Below are 6,000 nucleotides of genomic sequence, written 5' to 3'. Positions count from 1 at the left end.
TTTTGAGGGGTGCTAGCCCGGGTAGCCCCTCCTATGCCCAGCTTTCCGGGTTTGTGTAAACACAAACATTGAAGACAAAAGTGAAGACGGAAAAGTGAGGACACAAATTGTGATTGGCCGGAATTTTGTGATGATTTGATTGGTTGAGCACGAATGTGATGTATGAAGGTGTATGATGATGTATGATGATTGTAATGGCGATTTCCTGTACTCACAGGGAGCTGTCAGAGGGCTGTGTAAGAGGCACCTTGAGGAGGTCTTATAGTTTAGAGGATCTGTATCTTGCCTTAGGCGTTGGGGGAGGGAGTTGGATATTAGTAACTTGAGCCCAGTATCTAAGCTAGGTACCTCCTTCTTATTCATCTTCTAACTCTTCGGAGTCTCTGCTGAGTCTGCTCTAGTGCTCTGCTCGCCATACGTGACGTGATGGCTTGACGTCACGCTGTCGACCGTTTCCGTGACAACAGTCCCCCCGTGGATCCGGTATTTCGGATTCACTAATTTACGTTCTTCCTTTTGCCGTCTTCCTGATGATTGTTACGGGGGTTACCACATTAAGCTGATGGCCCCTGCCTAAGCATGGTAGCGTAGACCCATTGGTGTATCGACATTCAAAGCAGCTTGTTTGATGTTTCTTTACTGCTTCTCTTCTCTGAGTTTGAGAGGGGCATAGTAAGATGGGGTGGATCGTTTCATGATCTAAATCGCGGCATCTGCGGAGTCTGCCTCCTACTCTGAGAAGTTCCGAGTGGTATTCTGGCTTTAGCATTCGTAAGTAATTCTGTTCCAGCCTGGGAAACGTTTTAGGATAGCTAGTTCAGCGTTTCGTTGGAGTTCAGTGGTAGAGGGGGTCCTGCCGTCCCCCCTGCACGCCTAGTGCAGTAGATTGAATGAGCTCGTCGCATTACTCGTGGGTTGGTGATAGAGGCGATATAGGCCTTCCATCATTAGGCTGCATAATGTTGGCTTCTTCATCTTCCTTATCTTATGCAGGACTTATGGGGGCTGCTTTGGCCACCGCTAGTCTTGGTGAGGAAAGAGGGTCCTTGGCTCCAGCGATCTTTGCTTGCAATTCCCTGCAGCATTTTCTCTCTGGTGATGTCATCTGCCGGGTTGTTTACCGAGTCTACGTAGCGCCATTCTGCGTTGTCTGTGAGTGGCTGTATCTCTGTGACGTGAAGACCAAGGGGCCAGTGAGGCCAATGATAAGAGCGCCCCTCACTTCACACGGGTGTGATTTTTTTGATAATGTACAATATGACAATTGTTATTCAGCTGCATTTCTGTGCTGCTGGTATTTGCTGATAACATAAGTAGCCTATTCTAAAAAAAAAAAAATCAAAGATTTCGAAAAAGGAACTTCCGCACACACTGTCTTCAAATGCAGTTAAAGGCTTTAATGGCAAATCACAAACGTTTCGGTCTATATTAAGACCAGCAACAGCTAATGTTACAAAAAGGGGTTCCCATATATGAATTCTGAATTTGTTGCATTGGTGTTCAAGGTGTTCTACATTATATGACTTTATTGTTTATAGCTATCTAGCTATATATCTCGTGTTGTGTTTATAGCAGACTCCTCACTCAAATGTGCACTTGAAGTTTTGGTAACTCGAAAGCAAACTCCACATGCCCCAACATTTTATTTACCTGCCATACATGGCAACCCCTTGATCGGTGGTTAGACTGGCTTATTCGCCGATACCGATATGACCGGATATGTCAAATAAGGGCCGACACCGATACTTTTCCGATACCGATTACCGATACCGATTACCGATACAGTATCGGGACATCTCTACTTAAAATCCCCCCTTTTATGACAGATCTTTGTAAACGTCAGTGTTGTTTTGTGACGGTCATGGGGAGGACGTGACTCAAATGTTACAGAGTGTTCTTCAGCAAGATGCTGAATCCACTCCACTCAAGTCATCATTGGCCTTAATAAATAGCCCTAGCGTCCCTATTCTGGGGAGAACGTTTGGTGAAAGCAGCAGATTTACAAGCTATTTTCAGCTGAGAGATTTGGTGCAGAGAGAAATGAACAGGGGTCCTTAGTACAGAGTAGACCCTTAGGACTCCGGTCAGTGAAGTATTAGGGTTTGGTTAAATTATCTGCATGTAAAGACGGCTTCGGTTTATGTCTTTATTTCTCTCTCTCTGTCTCTCTCTCTCTCTCTCTCTCTCTCTCTCTCTCTCTCTCTCTCTCTCTCTCTCTCTCTCTCTCTCTCTCTCTCTCTCTCCTCCAACTGTTACTTTCTCATCTCTTTCATGTGTTGATCACATCTCAGTCAGCTCACGTCTCCAGTCTGCAGGTGCCAGAAAAGGTGTGTGTGTGAGGCTCACGTGTGTGTGTGTGTTTGTGTGTGCGTGCGTGCGTGCGCAATGTGCGTGCGCAATGTGCATGTGTGCAAGCGTGACTGGCTGTATGTGCAAGAGCGTGACTGCTGGACCATGTCTCGTTTAGAGGCGTGCGTGCGTGCGTGCGTGCGTGCGTGCGTGCGTGCGTGCGTGCGTGCGTGCGTGCGTGCGTTTAAGTCAGTCTCGCTCACATGCGGACCCATGTGATGGCAGTGGGTGGGTGGATAGGGTGGTCCATTCTCTGCCTGAGACTGAGCTTGCATAGAGCACTGAATGAGCCATCCGTCATCCTGACGCAAGCCTTTTCTCCTCGTTGATCAAACCCATGTGTCATTTACATTTCTTTACATCTCTGTGACCCCAATTTACACTACAAAATCCTCTGTGACAATTTAACTCTGAGAGGGTACAAATGGAACCACTCTCAGAGTTGGAACCCCTCAACGACCCCTGGCGGTCCCCAAACCTCACATTGAGAAGTTGAACCACTGGTTTGCATGATATTTCTCGCATTTAGTAAGAAGTCAGCTTGCTCCTATTTTTGGCAAAGAGATTTAATGACAATGAGTGGTTGGATGAGGTGTGACAGTGGAGGTATAATGACGGTCATTAACTTCCCGATGGAGAAATGATGTCATATAGAACTTTGGAAAGCTTTCAAAAAATCTTTCTCTCTCGCTCTCTTGCTCTCCCTCTCTCTCTCTCTCTCTCTCTCTCTCTCTCTCTCTCTCTCTCTCTCTCTCTCTCTCTCTCCCTCTCTCTCCCTCTTTTTCTGTTTCTCTGCCTCCTCCTCGTTGCGCTCGTCTCCCTCTCTCCATACTTATCTTGGTGGGAGAGGAGATGGCCGGCTGGATGGATGGATGGTAGAGGAAATTGAATTCTCTTTATCGCTGTGCTCCTCCAGCAGTGTGAGCTCTATCGCTGTGCTCCTCCAGCAGTGTGAGCTCTATCGCTGTGCTCCTCCAGCAGTGTGAGCTCTATCGCTGTGCTCCTCCAGCAGTGTGAGCTCTATCGCTGTGCTCCTCCAGCAGTGTGAGCTCTATCGCTGTGCTCCTCCAGCAGTGTGAGCTCTATCGCTGTGCTCCTCCAGCAGTGTGAGCTCGGCATCTGCATGTGTCTGCATCCTCTCTCATGCATCTGTATTCACTCATTCCCTGGCATATCGTTGATGTCGGATGGAAACCTTGTATGTCCAAAACCGTTCCTTTTTATTGATTCAAAAAGATACACACATGCACGCACGCCCACATACACCACACACATTGTGACATGCGCGCACGCCCACATACACCACACACATTGTGACATGCACGCACGCCCACATACACCACACACATTGTGACATGCACGCACGCCCACATACACCACACACATTGTGACATGCACGCACGCCCACATACACGTGACGACACACATTGTGACATGCGCGCACGCCCACATACACCACACACATTGTGACATGCACGCACGCCCACATACACCACACACATTGTGACATGCACGCATGCCCACATACACCACACACATTGTGACATGCACGCACGCCCACATACACCACACACATTGTGACATGCGCGCATGCCCACATACACCACACACATTGTGACATGCACGCACGCCCACATACACCACACACATTGTGACATGCACGCACGCCCACATACACCACACACATTGTGACATGCACGCACGCCCACATACACCACACACATTGTGACATGCACGCACGCCCACATACACCACACACATTGTGACATGCGCGCACGCCCACATACACCACACACATTGTGACATGCGCGCACGCCCACATACACCACACACATTGTGACATGCACGCACGCCCACATACACCACACACATTGTGACATGCACGCACATCCACATACACCACACACATTGTGACATGCACACACGCCCACATACACAACAGAACTCAATTATTTTTAGACAGAAATGCAAATAGCACGAGTACAGTCAAACACTTTGTATAGTCTTGTTTCCATTGGGCTCCTACAGTATTATTTCAATTCATCAACATGACTAAATAACACAAAAATTAAATATTATCACAAATATAAACCACTATGTACATGGTCTTCAGGCCTGTTTTTAAAGGAAGCCAGTGAACCACATTTTTAAAGGGATGGTGTGTCAGGGCATTCCACACTTGGGTGGCAGTGCTGTAGAAGGAATCGTTGTCGCTCCCTCTAGTGTTGTGGCTGTGTAATAAGGGAAAATTAGCTTAAGTTATGGCAAATCTGGAAAATAAATGCTTACCACTAGCATTCTTCAAACTAGGGTTTTTTTATGATGCTGAATCCATTGCAAGCATTAGTTTTGCACAAAAAACACTAATTTGCCTAAAAATGCCCATAGCCGTCATCACAAATGTGATGAGGTCAGCACATTTGGGCACATTTGGGCAAGTGGCTATGGCCGAATTTAGCCCAAGGAGTGTTTTTCGTGCAAAACTAATGCTTGGAATGGATTCAGCATCATGAAAACCCCCTAGTTTGACATGTCACATGCTACTTAAAGTATAATGAAATTTTGAATTATTTGCCTTATATTGGTTGATATGGGTTGGAACATTTTTTTCTGTGATAGTAGACACCTTTATGAACACATCTGTGAAGAAAGCTAGTGGTAAGCATTTTTTTTTGCAGATTTGCCACAACTTAAGCTAACTTTACCTAACTAGTGGCTCAGTTTTTCTTAGGCATTTAGTCAGATATGTGACATTGAGGGCAAGGTCACATTGACTATTTTGAAAACCAATCCTATTTTTAATTGCTTAACCCTGTCCTCTACTCTGAGCCATCCTAGGCTAGCAAAATGGGTTGGATAAAGGTGGGTCATGGCCCCTGCAGGTCAAAAAGTAGTCTATTTAGTAGTTTGTTTTGGGAGGTTTGAAGCTTAGTCTTTAGTGACATTGAGATGTTGGAGAACCAGGAGGTGTAAGCATAATCAAAGTAGCATTGAATGAGGGCCCTGGCAAGAGTCCTGGGAGTACTTTTGTTGACAAAAAAGGGAATTCTGCCTTTGTTGCCATGCTTTCACCTGTCAGTTTGTTCTTCTACTTCTACTTCTTCTTTGCTAGATTATGTCATCAACTATGACCTTGAAATAATTTTCATTGACTTTACTGAGGGAATGTTTAGAGTAGACCCAAAAAGAATGGATTCTGTTTTACCAAGGTGTAGTGACAGTTCGTTATCTGTAAGCTAAGTGCAGAGCTTCCTCAACCTGCATTTTGCCCTCGTGAGGCCAGGAATAATAAGTCTTCAGCGCACAGGAACAGTTTGCAGTTACAGGCAGCATTCATGTTGTTAATGTATAGAAGGAACAGTAACGGCCCTAGTATGCTTCCTTGGGGCACCTCACAGTTCACAGGGAGGGAGGATGACATGGTTCCATTGATGTAAACCACTTGTTCTCTTCTATCAAGGTAGGATTTCATCCAGTTTAATGATGTGCTATCAAAACCGAGTTGAGTTTATCCAGTAGAATTGAATGATTGATTTAACGCCTTTTGAAGGTCCAGCATGACCATGCCACATAATTTGCCAGAGTCTTCCTCGCATTTGATGTAGTCGGTCAAATACAGTAGGCATGTGTCAGTGGAGTGGGATGTTCTGA

General features: G+C 45.9%; 1 protein-coding gene across 1 annotated transcript in view; it reads left to right on the top strand.

Moving 5' to 3' along the window:
- Window positions 1-6,000, top strand: part of LOC306936981 (microtubule-associated serine/threonine-protein kinase 1-like) — a gene marked incomplete at its 5' end in the record, with an annotated part of 60,807 nt that overhangs the window by 23,985 nt on the left and 30,822 nt on the right. The window lies entirely within an intron of this gene.

This window comes from Electrona antarctica (genome assembly GCF_951216825.1).
Source record: "Electrona antarctica genome assembly, chromosome: 14".
NCBI classification, from domain to species: Eukaryota; Metazoa; Chordata; class Actinopteri; order Myctophiformes; family Myctophidae; genus Electrona; species Electrona antarctica.
Note: the sequence above shows the minus strand (reverse complement) of the source record. Positions and strands in the feature narration are given on the sequence as shown.